The sequence below is a fragment of the Cygnus olor genome, chromosome 9 (assembly GCF_009769625.2).
Source record: "Cygnus olor isolate bCygOlo1 chromosome 9, bCygOlo1.pri.v2, whole genome shotgun sequence".
Classification (NCBI taxonomy): Eukaryota; Metazoa; Chordata; class Aves; order Anseriformes; family Anatidae; genus Cygnus; species Cygnus olor.
Window position 1 is genome coordinate 12,873,316 of NC_049177.1, and position 15,091 is coordinate 12,888,406.

Genomic DNA, 15,091 nt, shown 5'->3' on the forward strand with positions numbered 1-15,091 from the left:
CCCACCTGCTGTTCCACCCTTGAGTAGCACAGACCAGTTCCCTTTAAATGCAACGCTGAGTTCCTCTGTGTGTGGTTAGTACTTTTCAGAGGGAGATTACGAACAACCAAATAATTTCAGACAGAGAATCTGGCTAACGTAGGTAATTGCCACCCCATGCTATATTTTGAATTGAACAACCCAATTTTTCAGCAGTGACTGAAGGGAACGTGTTGCTTTACTGACCTCTTACAAATCACTCCATCCTTCGGGACTGTAATTGTGTTATACATAATGCGGAGATTTCCCAGTAGAAAGGAGTCTTAAAGGCCAAAAAAATAAATAAATGCCATAAACTCATTAGAAAAACTGCTGCTAATTGGGTCTGCCCCAGGAAGTACATTTCATGCTTTGTGGATATGACTTTCAACAAAGCTCCCCCCAGTTGTGTGCAACAGTGAATAAAGAAGATGGACACAGCACTGAACCTACTTTATGTTTGATAAACAGAGCTTAGCTCGATAGTATGAAATGGCTCAAAATAGGTCCCAAAATTACTAGGTTAGAAATGTGATTTTAGCACGCCACTACAGGGCAAAATTTCTCTCGCTTCCTGCACGAGTCACAACTGGAGGACTTCCTCTTATCATTTAAGAGGTTATATACAGAAGCTGACTATTTTTTAAAGGGATTTATCAAGTATAAATCTCCCCTCATTCTCACTATCATCAATCTCTGGGCACTGGCATAAGAAAAATGCCTGTGGAAACACACACTGTTCTTATGAACACGAGTTCAAAAGAAGCATGTCCCTAAGCACTGGTCCAATGAACATGGAACTGGGATAGGCATCCCATAGCCTTCAGCGAGAAAAAAAAAAGTTACAGCCATGAAGAAAGAAATGTGTACAGTTGCCATACAGGCATCTGGCAATGCTAATGGAATTTCTCAGCTGACACTTTATCCTCAGCTGTTGCTACATTAAACACTACAGACTAAAGTACTTGGACGAATTAACGCAATTATCTTAGGTTTTGCTCAAGTGTTTATGTTTTCCCTCACACAGATTTAGGTACAACATAACCTGTTTTTACAGAGAAATTGACTATGAGGAAAGTGACAACGTTGTAGAGCAGAGGCTCTCACATGCAGACACTGTCTGTGCTAAAGAAATTACCCAGTGTTGAGTAAACTAGGGTTAAAGTAAAGCAAGCTGGCAGGACAGCTAACAGCAAATTTTCACAGATTTTCACATGTAGAGGAGAAAATCTGATTTTGAGTTTGGAAATGCATCCTTCCCATGCATTTTTCTCTGTGTTGTTAGTAAGATGATGAATAGGTGACACAGTTTTTGATGGGTGCCAGCTTCACTCCTGATGTAACTTTACATGTGAATAAAGTTACATCTGGAACGGACCTGGTCTAAGATGCTTTTCATTTTAAGATGGATGCATTTTGCAACAGCGTATGAATGTACATTTTTAGGTGCTCAAAGGCCAAGCCCACTGACAGTACAATGTCAGTGAAGGTACACCAATTTATTCTGGCTGAGGATTCAGCACTCTTATAATCCAACATCCTCTTCTAATGTTACTGTCTCTATCTGTACCACTTATTTTGGCCGGACTACAGAACCATGCTGTGTCAGATTTTTCAAAACGCCAGGCAACACGTGCTCTTAAGATTAAAAACAGAGCTCTCAATCTGATTGAATTTCCTCAACCTGCTAGAAGCCAGAATACAAGGAGATGCACAAACACTGGGTGTAAGAAATGACAGAACCATCCAGCACACTTAGTTCTTACTTACAAGTTTTTGTTTCTTTGTTTTTACAGTGTTACTTTTGAGCATAACCTAGAAAATAAATTATTTGCAATATCTATTTTTATATCACATGTATTTAATTTTGCCTTAAGCAGCCCTTTTCTTCTGTGGCTGATGGAGCAAAGCTTAGTTCCTTTGCCTCTATTGTGGCAGATGCAGGAACATTGCTTTTTAAAGCAGCTTAAATAGAAGCTGGTGGACTGGGAGACTCTGGATCTCACTTTCAAATCTTCCTTGCTGCCTTACAAAAGCTAAGCAGTTAGGTGCAATGACTCACTCACGCTGACATTTTTGGGAGAGAATGATGCCTTTTATAATAACATTGATATTCCCCCCTTGATGTCTCAACACTGGCTAATTTAGAAAAGAAACATGTAGTGCAAGGTTGAAAGGTCACAGGCCAGCCAAAGAACTCATGAGATCATGGGACCATGAAAGAGGCTCCGGCTTTAAAATAAAATAGCCTTTTTTCTTTCTGGTTCTTTTTTTTTTTAAGGAACAGACAAACTTTTCTGAAAGGCCAGGAATTTAATCTGAACTCTTCTTTCACATACTGTACAAATAAAAACTACACTGCAGAACTACTGGGGGGGGTAGGGGGTAGAGTTTATCTCCAGAGGTCACTTTAATCTATATTGAATGGAAAAGGAGAGGGAGAAGGAAGGACATGCACTTACTTTCAGAAAGCCGCCAGACCTCTTTAAACTCTCATGTTACCATTGTCAAGTAGACACCAACACCCTTTTTAGATTATTCTCCCCACAGTTTGTTATGCCTCTGCAGCCTAGTGATTGTGAAATTAAATAATGAAATATCAGACTATCTGTGGCTGATGTGTTGTGCTCTATCCACACTGTTCGTTTCCCTTTCTTAGCCTACTGATTTTCCCCTGTCAGAGCTAAAGGGAAAGAAGGAAAAAAAACCAAACACCTTATAATAAAATAAATGTAATCTCGTATTGTTCTCCAGACTGTTTGCACCCTGAAAAGATTTTAACACAGATTCAGGCTTGAGACTAAAATCTAGGCTAGATTTTCTGGATTTGAGTTCCTTCCACGACTGCTAACCCGCGAAGCATTCCTTTTTTTTTTTTCTTTCCCCCCAAAAGAAGATGCTATTTTTTTCTTCCAAGTATTAAGTGTATATAAAAATAATTACAATCTGATAGAGACCATCTTTCAGATTCCAAATTAAACACAGCCTTCTTTCCTTTACCAAGGAACCCAAAAATATTAACAGTGGATTTAGAAATGGATGTACAAAAACACAAGAGGCCTAATGTGCTATGTTCCCTTTTGCTTCCAGTGCAGCAGCAGCTAACAAATATTATTTGTTGATGCAATATACATAAAATATACATCTTTAGTATGAGAATTTGTTATTAAACCAAAGCAATTAGGCACTGCGAGCCTTCATAACTATAGCTCTTCAAACTGAAAAAGACAAAGTGTTTGCCTAATGGGACATGCAATTGATAAGAGAAGAAATTATTCTTTCATACTTCATGTCTTCAGAATTTAAGAAAATAAAGACTAGCTCCTGCAACGAAGCGCTGTACTCTTTTCTTGCTGTCCTCACAGTTTTTCATAATAAAACACAACCATGTATTTCACAAGCCTTCTTCCATTTCTGTGCTTTCTTGGTTCTTGAATTTGTCATGTTAACAAGGTTCATTAACTCTAAGATAACCCAGTATAAGGCAACTGTGGGGCAAACTGATCAGTAAGAGTTTACTTATTGGGTACATTCAAAAAAACCCAAACGGTTAGAAACTGCATGCATTTGCTTAACTGAGGACTTCTACTGGTTACCTGTGTATCCATAGTGTCGACTGCTAAGGAGATGGATCTTTTGCAATCTCTGATAGATAGATTTGCAATCTCTGAAGGGCTGTCCTTCCCAGCTCCACCCTGGCAGCAAACAGGAAACCCTCTCATGACTCTCTTAACATACAAGCACACAATCATCTCAGTTAAGCAGCCCATACAGTACTTGTCTATAAAAAGTTGTAACCTGCCTTCCATTGTGACATCTTGTTGTGGATTTACCCCAGCAGGCAGTTAAGCAACACACAGCCTCAGAACCACCCTCAAGCATTCACTCTTTTTCCTGGGCGAATGCTGTAATTCCACTGCCTTTTACCGTGTCCTTCTCAAAGTGGTGCCCCGTGTTTCTGGGTTCAGTTAGCTGCACGGAGAGTTTGGCAAAGATATAACCCCAAACCATTCCAGCCCATGCAGCACCCATCATGAAAATAATTCCAGAAGATCTCTGTTTTCACTCCTATGACCCTCCATTATGTGAATGAGAGTGCTTATGGCCATGTAATGAGCTCTTAAGTCCTCATAAATGTTGTGGGCCCTATTTGCGAGCCAAGTCACTATAATACGTTACTTGCATCTTCCTGATAGCTCAAGTTCGATTACAAAAATGAGTGTTAAAATTTAAAGTGGTTCACTTATAGCTGCTGTCACTCCCATTTCTTCAAGGCAGACGAGTTGACCCATCTGTGCATGCCATTGGCTTGATTCATCATAAGGTGAAAATACTGTGCAGTGTGTCCACAATGGCCTTCCTAGGTATAAAAGCATAGCAGTGTCCGTAAGTCCTTATAAATTATACAGGTAAACTATCTAACCTCCTTATGCAGGCTTAGACATTTTTTCCTATTGCTCGTTTTCTGCAACTCACAAATGTCTGTTTCACACAAGAAAGAAAAATGAGCTGGCAAACACTCTGCCCATAACTCAATTTTGAGGCAGAGAAATACAATTTTCCCCCAATCTTTCCTTCCTCATGTTTTGTGAAATGAACTGTTCAAAACGATCTATTTGAGGAGCTGAAAATCCTTCCCTCCAAAAAGAAGCCTAATAAATATACTCTTTGCTCCTCAAGAGATGCAGCATAGTCTATGAGAGAAAGTCCTTGTTTCCTCTGTTTATGGGTTTTGATTAAATGTTCTGTTCACATGGCTTTGGAAGTTTTGATGTCATGATTTTAACTGTTGCTTTTGTATAAGAAAAGCAGAATTGGAGGTGGCCAAATGCAGAGAAAAATTGTGCAAGATTATTTCTTTGTTTGCTCAGTAGGGATGACTGGAATCTCTTTTCTCAGGCAAAACTCCCCCAAACATCAGTGGGAATTTTACAGAGCTATTAAACACAGATCTCACTCTTGGCTGAAGAGATCCTGAGGCACAGACCGCTGAAGCTCTGCTGTACCATCTTCCACTGTGTGGAGGCACTGCTGTACGACCTACCCTCTAAGTCCACTACTGGTCATTGCCAGAAGCAGCCTCTTAGTCTAACACACTCTCATACACTTTACAGGTCTAACCTTACTAATCCAGTTATCTGAAACCATTTAAAGTTACAGTTACATAAACAACAGCATTAAGAAATCAGGTGACTGCCAGGGAGGAGGCTCTTTGTGCAGTTAGGTGCCTCAGCAGAAGCACACTGGTTTCCTGGGGTCAAGCAGCTCAGCTCTGGGCAGCCTGCACACACGTGGGACAGTCATGCTGGGATGGCCTCCCACCTCTTTGCCCAGTCCTGCAGTGTGCAAGGAGTCTCCCTGGAACGTCTCAACTTTCATGGCCGTCCAGAGGAGAGAAGTAAGCTTGCATGATGTGATACTTAGGAATACCTTTGGGGCAGTAATGAGCACAAGAAAACCTCTGAGATATCTCAACATCTTTGGCTCCCCTTCCCAAACTGCTTTTTGTTTGTATAACATACGTATAATGATATCAGCAAAGAACACATTATAAATATCCAAAGAAGTTCATCAGAATACTTAATTAATCCATCACAATGGCACCTGTTGACCTGTCTGTGCAAACCATTCAGTAATTCTGTGGATTGTCTCTCTTTTCTCCCACAGAGAAAGCTCTCTTCCTGCTTTCCTTGCCCGCCTGTTTTGCTCTTTACTCAGCCAGATGGACTGCTGTTAGGATGCTCTATCTCCTGCTTAGGCAGATTGCTTTGCCTTTCTAATGCTCCTTCTGATTCTGCCAGTTCAGGGAGCATATGAGGCCAAGAAAAGGAATTGAATTCACATCTTCCTGACGGCAATCACAAATACTGAGGTGGATGAACTTTCAATCACCTTATTTTGTATTCATTCAGCAGTAACCCATAGCCATGAAGAGGTGTTGGTTTTGTGCAATAATCAAGCAAATCGGGAACTCACCACAGAACTTGCCATGGAAGACACCGTATCTCTGACTCGATGATTCATTTGATTGATAGGGTTGATAGAAGATCTTAGGGGCACTTCTGAGAGTCAAAATCAAAAGAAAATAAATCCAGATATGAAGGTATCCTATAGCTTTCTAAAGCTTCTCTTAGTTGGAAACTAAGCTCATCTACTTCTAATTTCATATAATGAAAAAGTACAGACTTACCTTAGTAAGAACATGGCAAATATTAATTAAGAAGTAGAAAGCAAAAAGAATGGCAATAGCTGCCAGGGAGGATAAGTCTGAAAGTTCGGGGTTTAGACTGTATGAGGTTGAAAAAATAGTAATAACCAGAAAGCATGGAAATTAAAAGTAGTACTTGTTAATTAGAGAATATTGAAAGCAGCAGCATAATAAGAAATGCTCACTTTTCACCTGCAACAAGCAGAGACAACTGCTTCTTAGAATTAAATCGCTGGTCTCTTTGCACATGGTCCTATTGGTTACTGGGGTCAGTTAGTGGGGTACTAACTGCACTGCTAGGGAGGAGGGTCGCTATGTTAGATCACACAGTTTATTGTACACAAGCATAGGATAGTGCTTCAATGTACTAAGGGTTCTACCCTAAACCATGTGACATTTGAAGGCTGACCTCATGGAGCTGAAATACCCATTTGTAAGAAAATCTTTAATAGGAAGAAGTTGAAATTCTTCTTTTATTGTTCCTAAACAGCAGAATTTCTGAGAGGACAGCTGACTTACTTGTATCTGTGGCTTCTCTTCCTGCTGGGCTAAAGCAGTTAAGAGCAACTAAGGATTTGCATCACACTTCTGATTTTGGGCAGAAACCTATTCTATTAGGAGGACAGAGACAAACAAACTATAAATAAAACTGCATAATGGCTTTACAAATCAGTGTTTTAAAGAACTCAACTTTTCATCAATCTATCTATTGCTCTGCTCTCTGTGATGCCACTTTATCTCAGCAGAGATACAGGCAGCCTGTATTCTTTTAACCTCAGCAGGCTGTCACTGGTCTTTGATATAGCAGCTGTCTCATAGCTACCACTAGATTTCAATTAAACCAGCCTATATTTAGGGTGAAAATAGGACTATTTTTAACTGCCATACCTGCCAACTTTTATTCACTCTCGGCAGTAGTTTTTGATGTTCCCGGTTTTAAGCTGTGCCATCCATAAAATTAAAAAGATACCAGAAATTGTGACGTATTTTATATTCACATCACCAAATATCTATCATTAAAAGCAGTACTTCTTCAGAGAAGAGCATGCTTAAATATGATAAATAATAAAATGCTCTCTACTCATAACCAAGGTTGCTATCACAGACTTGCCATGGTGGGACAATACAAATGATTCTCCAGTGCCAAGAGGAATTAAACTCAATACATTTTTCACTGATCACAGGGGTCTATTTCCAGCATTAATGCTTCCACAGAAAGAAATGGTGTGTTGGATGTCAGTGTAACACTTCCATGTTGTCAGACACAATGCATTCGTCTTAAGCACAGATCATGTGATTTAGGGTAAAACAGCTACGTCTCCTCACATTTCCATGTCAGACAGTCATCCCTTTCGTCCCTCTCTATCAATATTGCATCATTCACATCTCATCAGCAGATAACACACACAAGTCTGTGCCGCATTAACACAATTTAAATGGAGTTCAGCCAGCAAAGAAATGTTGGGAGCCTTCCCGAAGGCTGTTACAACCCGTTGCTGCTTGGCCAAGCACCACCTCCTTCTCAGCCAGCCCGCAGCGAGCTGAGGAGATGGGGGTGCATCAGTGCGGTTCCCCGGCCCTGTGTGGGGCTGCCTCTGCACCTCAGGGGCTGCGAGGGGGGCAGCGCCACACTGACCTGGCCCCAAGGTGTGCGGGTGGGTGCTCCTGGCCCCACAAACCTCTCCCAGAAGGCTGCAAAGTCCTGCTGGTTGGGAATTTGTACCAGGGTGTCAACTTCCTCTTGTTGGCTGTGTGTGTCAGCAGGCAGCCCGTGAGGCTCTGCATGAGAAGGGTGTGGCGCGGCCTGTAGGACACAGCTGGTCCTGGCCAGTTCCAAATGGTTCTAGAACGTTCTGCCGCTGGGTAGGCCTCAGCCACCCAGGGGCCAGTGATGCCTCAGGGGAACAGATTTAGGAAAGATTTCGGTGCTCATTTCTGCCCGCTAACCATCAGGCAAATCCTGTCAGCCACACAGCCATGTAAATGCACACAGGTGCTCTGCGGCTGTGACTCCTACCTGGCATTAAGAGCACATCTCTGTAAGAAAGTGTGTGAGGAACCCACAATTTTAGAATGCATGGTTCCTGCATGGAACTGATGGTGCATATTTTACATGAATACAAAAGAAAATCTTATTTGATTCATCTAAAATTTAACGTGCTAGGCACACAGCTAAAGTGAAAGAAAACTTTTTCATCCAAAAGCCTGCTCATAACCAGTCTATAATTAAATCGGCTGCCTTTTGGTTAAAGGCATGGACTTTATTAAGCACAAGAGCTGTTTTTCAGAGAGAAAGCCTATCGGAGAGTGAAGTAAAACAAGCATGATCACATCCTGACATGCATAAAATGCTGATTGCTTCACTTTTCTTACATATCAGGTGCTTACTCTTGCAAGGTATTTGGAGCCGTCAGCTCCAGCTGAACGCAGTGAGACAGGGGTGCTCAGCACATCTTAAAAACCCTTGGCAGCAGGAACAGGCCTCAAATACATGTTGTGTTTGCCAATAAACCATACCATGAGAACAACAGCAATTGCAGAGGAACCATTCCTGGAATGTCATGCCATCCTTCAGAGAAGGCTGCTGGCGGAGCCTGTGCTCTGCAGAAAAGCTGCAGCGGTGACTCGCAGACCGGGCGCCTGCTGTGGCACCACAGCAAGTAGGCCTTTGGCTCACCACATGCAACACAGCATGGAAACAGCTCTGTTTAAAGGGTCAAAAATAAGAAGAACAGAATGGTTACACCTATGAACTCTGCTAAACATTTGGACATAGCCTTTAGATATATGTATTTGGTGCATTAATCATCTACTTCAGCTGGGGCATAAAATAGACAGTGCATAAGCATTGGGTAGTTATTCAACATTTTGGTTTAACCCTGTTCCTCTCAGCAAGGCCCCCAAAACTCTGTGTTGCATGCTGTACATTCACCAAGCCCAGCTTTGAAGACAGAACTTTTTTTCTTTTTTTTTAATGGCAAGATGGTATCAGAGCACTTCAAAACATCATGGAATTTATTTCCACACCAAAGATACACCTATGGTTGTCAAAGCTTCTTTTTCTTTAAACACTAGAAACAAACAAACCAAAAGATGTGCTTCCCTCTGCTTATTCTTGCAAATGACTGAATAATTTTGGCTGAAAATTACAATAAATAAATAAATAAATAAATAATGCAGCCATAAGCATTCATTTAGCTTGGAAAGTAACCCTGACTGGTAAATCAACCTAACTGGTTCCAGTTTGACAACATGATAAACAACTGTTAAGAAAAGAATCCTACAGTGGGACATGTAAACCAACCCTTATAGATGGGAATCAGAATGCTTTGGACTGGAAGGGATTTTAAAGATCATCTAAGTCCAACCCCCTGCCATGGGCAGGGACACCTTCCACTGGACCAGGTTGCTAAAAGTCTGTATCCCTGAGACTCTTTAAGAGCAAGTTTAGTGCTAAATGTGTTTGTGGGAAGGAAATTTCTCAAACCAGACATCTTCATTATCCGGGAGAGAAAGGCATAACAAAAATGTTTGAATAGGAGTAATTCAGATGAGATGAGATCCTTTTTTTTTTTTTTTTTTTTTTTAAACCACCGTGGAAGGAGCTCTGCGAGCAGCCCATTCAGGGATGTGTTGCAGTTTCCATTTCTTGAAGTCTTAAAATCCATAACATATGTACATCTAAAAATACATCAGTTCTAACAGATGCTGGGATATCAATGCTAGGATCTTCCAGCAAAATGGCCAGAGCTTTGTAATATGTTGGGCTACAGAATCCCTTCTGCCCCAAAATGTTACTCTTTCCACATTTAACACACTGAATAACAACCACTAACTTTGGAAGTAGGGATTAGATCAGATTTTTTTTCTGAAATGTATGGCTACTGCTTTTTGCCTAGTCAGAAGGCTGCTAACCTTCTCCCCTGTTTAATGTACACCCCAAACCTCTCCCACACTTTCACCAGGAGTGATGCTCTAACTGCAGCTGACCCATGCGGGAAATAGGTGCAGCTGCACATTGCTTGCCAAGGTTTCAGCACGGCTGTACTGAGTATGAGCCTAGTTTGTATGAGTATAGCTTAAACTGTGTACCCCAAACTCACTCCCATGTCTCTGCAGCCACAGGTAGACACACAGCAGTTATTCTGCAAAACCTCACGGCTTTCCACAGCTTCTGTTCTAGTATTAACCAGTGCAGCTGACTGAAAAATTGTAATCTTGTAATTGATTACCTTCATTTCTGTCTCTTCCTGCTTCCCTTTGCTACAGTCTAGTACCACCTCTCATCCCTTTGGTTAGCAATGTTCACAGATTCTTCACCTTTTGCTATAATTTAGAACAACACCTGATGTCTCAGAACTTGTGCAGTTTAATTTAAACTGCACGCCAAATACAGCTTTAATTCTGTGTTGGTTTTCAGGGCTCCTGAGCTCCAGGACCTTGGTGTTTTTTCTACCACTCCTTCTCAATTTATTCCACCTCTGATCCCCGTGCGCCTGTTGCCAATTTTCCCCCTTGCTCCTTATCGTGAAGCTGACAAGGTGCACAGCAAAACTGACACAGCGAGACACAGCGATCCTGCGGGAACAGCTGCAAACTGACAAGTGACAGTGGAACAAGCAGCAATGACCAGGTTTTAACCCCGAGATGTGATTTCACATTTAATGTTCCTTGAGATGGCGTAGGAATAAACAGGTATTTCACTTTTACTCCTTTTTGTGATGCCTGTTATAAAAATATGACTACTTTAGAGTCATTGCCCAGAGGAATCTCAGTTTTGCTGGGATCATTTGACAGACACAAGGCTTGCTCTCATTTCCTGGAGCCAGAGCAACATCTATGTGAGGGGTGGGACTTTGAGGAAGGCTGGTGGCCCTGAGAAAATCTGACTTGATGTGATGGTAATGAGGGACCAGGCAGAGACAGCAGAAGATGAGTTTTGCTGACTTGCTGGAGGCTCATTAGTGTGCCAGATCAGTTGGAGGCTCTGTCCGCAAGCCCCCAGCACCTCCCCCATCAGTACGCTGAGCTGTCCAAGTGACAGGGCTGGGGGGTCTTTGGTGCAGTTCCCTCAGTGCAGAGCAATCAGATTACAGAGGCACCTTGGGGCCCAGGCTCCTTGTGCTCCACCTGCCTGGGGACAGCCAGAAAACACAGAGGGGACCTGGTTTTGTCACAAATAGCAGCCACCCACTGTTCTTCCCTGCCCCCAGCCGAACACGTACACTTCCACAGCAGTCCAACCTTAAATCTCAAATCACAGAATCACAGAATCATCTAGGTTGGAAGAGACCTCCAAGATCACCGAGTCCAACCTCTGACCTAACACTAACAAGTCCTCTACTAAACCATATCACTAAGCTCTACATCTAAACGTCTTGTAAAGACCTCCAGGGTTGGTGACTCAACCACTTCCCTGGGCAGCCTATTCCAATGCCTAACAACCCTTTCGGTAAAGAAGTTCTTCCTAATATCCAACCTAAATCTCCCCTGGCACAACTTGAGCCCATTCCCCCTCGTCCTGTCACCAGGCACGTGGGAGAATAGACTGACCCCTACCTCGCTACAGCCTCCTTTAAGGTATCTGTAGAGAGCGATAAGGTCGCCCCTGAGCCTCCTCTTCTCCAGGCTGAACAATCCCAGCTCCCTCAGCCGCTCCTCATAAGACTTGTTCTCCAGACCCCTCACCAGCTTCGTTGCTCTTCTCTGGACTCACTCGAGCACCTCGATGTCCTTCTTGTAGCGAGGGGCCCAAAACTGAACACAGTACTCGAGGTGTGGCCTCACCAGAGCCGAGTACAGGGGGACAATCACTTCCCTAGCCCTGCTGGCCACACTGTTTCTTATACAAGCCAGGATGCTGTTGGCCTTCTGGGCCACCTGAGCACACTGCTGGCTCATATTCAGCCGACTATCAACCAATACTCCCAGGTCCTTCTCTGCCAGGCAGCTTTCCAACCACTCATCTCCCAGCCTGTAGCGCTGCTTGGGGTTGTTGTGCCCCAGGTGCAGGACCCGGCACTTGGCCTTGTTGAACCTCATACAGTTGGCCTCAGCCCATCGGTCCAGCCTATCCAGATCCTCCTGCAGAGCCTTCCTACACTTGAGCAGATCGATACACGCACCTAACTTGGTGTCGTCTGCAAACTTACTGAGGGTGCACTCGATTCACTCCCAAATCCCAAGGGACAGGGAGCTCTTTGAGGACTCCAGGAGATGGGTTGTGAAATTAGCATTTTTGTTTCATTACCTTTTGAAAGCAGCAGTTACAGCACAAGGGACTTGGCACACTGATGTATCTGCATATGCACAGCATGCTCCTTCTAAACCCATTAGACACCATGCCTGCCTAGAGTACATTTTTCTGGCCGGAGCCCATGATATTAATTTCTGCTATGTCCTAAATCCAAGAACTGTTTTTACACCTACCGTTGTAGGAGATGTTGCATGAATAAAGGGATTTGTCATTCTCGCTCCTTTTGCACTCAGTTCCATCCAGGCCAGTTACTCTTGGTTCCCTAGAGTGCTGCAGGACCTGTAGGGGAGTTTGGGAATAACATGAGGACCAAGGCAACAGACACAGCCCAAAAGCACTGGGAGGGGTAAGGATCAAAAAGTGGCAAGAGAAAAGGATCACAGAAGGCAACAGTTTTGGGGTGCAGGAGATGATGGAGGTGCTACCTGGAAGAAAAAGGCTGCAGTAATGACCTTTTCCTATGAGAAGTTTGACTGTTAGCACACTGAGTTGTAAAACATACACTCAGTGATGGATGCAGTCACTTTCATAAATATCATACATGGACTTGGAGACTAATGCAAATGGATAATCATGCCAGCTGTGCTTGCATTAGGGCTAAAAGTTTAATCACAAGTTCCCAAAATGAATGTCCAGTTTCTAAAAATCTTCCATGTGGCTGTTACCTTGGCAATAACCGCTGCAGAGATTTTGTGTCAGCTTATAAAGCTATTGGTTCCTTTGCTAGCTTGACCTGAATTACTAAGGTGGGGTGATGGAGTCTAAATTAATGGCAGCATGCTGCAATTGGACTCACCAAGTATGCACAGGTACTGCGGATACATTCATTGCAGTTGCCACAGTGTACTGAATCTGCTTAACTGTGCAGTCCAGCCTCGTTTTCTGTGGATGTCACTCCCTTGATTCTCTATATGTACCTGCAGTGTCAAAATGAGAGCTGATAGCTAGCATCCCTAGTGTAGGCCTAGCCTATGACAGAAGGCTGGAGTAGATGAGGTCCCTTCCAACCTAGTCTTTTCTATGATTGTGTAAGAAACAGGGGGATAAAGATTTCAAGTTACTTCTGAGAAATTATGTAGAAAAAATGTGCAGAATACAGAGTTCTGGATAAATCTGGTGAAAAAAAGGTACTAACTACCTTGTTCTGCTAATGTTGAAGTTTCTAAACAGTTACAAAATTTGATTAACACATCTAATAGTGCCTAACAGCTGTCAGTGCTTATTTAGCCTCTGGCTGGCTTGCAGATCCTGAAAAGATTAAAGTTGCAAATCTTCACAGTGGAGTCAAGGAACTAAATAAGATTATTAGCCTTTGTGAGAATGAACTCTTCACCAGTAAAGATGGCATGGGAGATCTTAACTTTCATCTCTTGTGCAAAACAAAGTCACTATTCTTTATAATCTTAATATTTTACAAATGCCAAGATCTGGGGAGAGCTGTGGTATCTAGCTAACTTCACAGAAACTATATTTCCCAGTCATAGTCACATATACTGTCTGTGAAACAGTGTATGAGAACTGGGCATGATTGCACATGTTTTGCCAGGAGATGGAGAAACGCCATTCACAGGAGCTGGCTATGCTTAACAATTTCTTAAATTATCCTACAGAGAGCAGAAGCTATTCTCAGGAACCTGTTTGTATTGTTTGCATAGTGGATATCTGTTATTAATCTGATGACATGTTTGGGGCTGTCTACCTATCAATTTTACTACTTCTCTGTCTGTTAGCAGCAGGGTTGCCATTAGCACAAATTTACTTCTAAAGGTTGGTATATGCTGAGTCCCTATCCTCTGAAGAAGATTTATGGAAAGATTTTGGGTCAGACAGTGAGAAATACTGTATTCCCTTTACAGCCAAGAGAAGCCAGAGCAGAGAGATGGAAATGGTTGGAAAACAGTCAGCAGGGAATCTAAATTATTAACAGAAAGATGGCTCTGCCAGGCAGTACCATACAAAAGGTTAAGCCTGGTTTTCAGTGAGAGACTACACATTTAAAGTAACTTCCCCACTATATAAAGCTGATTACAGAGATCTACGAAGTCAGTGCATTACCTTCTGATTACATCTAGAAGACTGCAAACATCCCAGAGACAGGAGCTTTCCTCATCCACGTATTTGCACAGCAAGCAGGACCAGCAGCACTATCTTTGTTGGGAACTCAAGACTGTAATGAAATACAAACAAGAGTTACCAGGAGATAACTGCTTGGTGCCACTGTCACCTTAGGCAAGCATAAAATTTGGTATTAACTGAAGAGAAAAGTGAATTGGAAACAGCTGAATTAACCCACATCTTCCACTGCTCACCTCTCTTAAAGGAACTTGTGAGTCAAACACATTTCTTTGTTACCTACTCACTCAATTTTGACCTCAAGGCACAATAGCATTAATATTAACTGATTCCCCAAAGGGCGTGAGATTATTTCTTTCTAAGTAGGCTAAAAAAAAAGAAGTTAAAAATTGTAGTCAACATTTTAAAACTCAGCATATAACTTCAAGTTACAATGATTAACTGGAACACCAGAGCTGGTGGTGAATTGTCTTCCCTAGCTTCTTTTCTTCCTTTTACTCATTGTTTCCCTCTTAGCAATACCATGAATGGCGGGT

The 15,091-nt window shown here is 42.3% G+C and overlaps 1 protein-coding gene across 2 annotated transcripts in view; it reads right to left on the reverse strand.

The window, feature by feature from the left end:
- Window positions 1-14,649, reverse strand: part of GPC1 (glypican 1) — a 219,806-nt gene extending 205,157 nt beyond the window's left edge. The window contains exons 1-3 of one of the 2 annotated variants that reach the window (XM_040567531.1): window positions 14,538-14,649; window positions 5,995-6,080; window positions 4,266-4,378 (exon numbers count right to left, since the gene is read on the reverse strand). The gene's annotated coding sequence lies outside the window, so the exon portion shown is untranslated. Of the gene's footprint in view, window positions 1-4,265; window positions 4,379-5,994; window positions 6,081-7,862; window positions 7,985-14,537 lie in introns of those variants that run through there. The other variant, XM_040567532.1, reaches the window with a different exon arrangement.
- Between the last annotated feature and the right edge of the window lie 442 nt (window positions 14,650-15,091).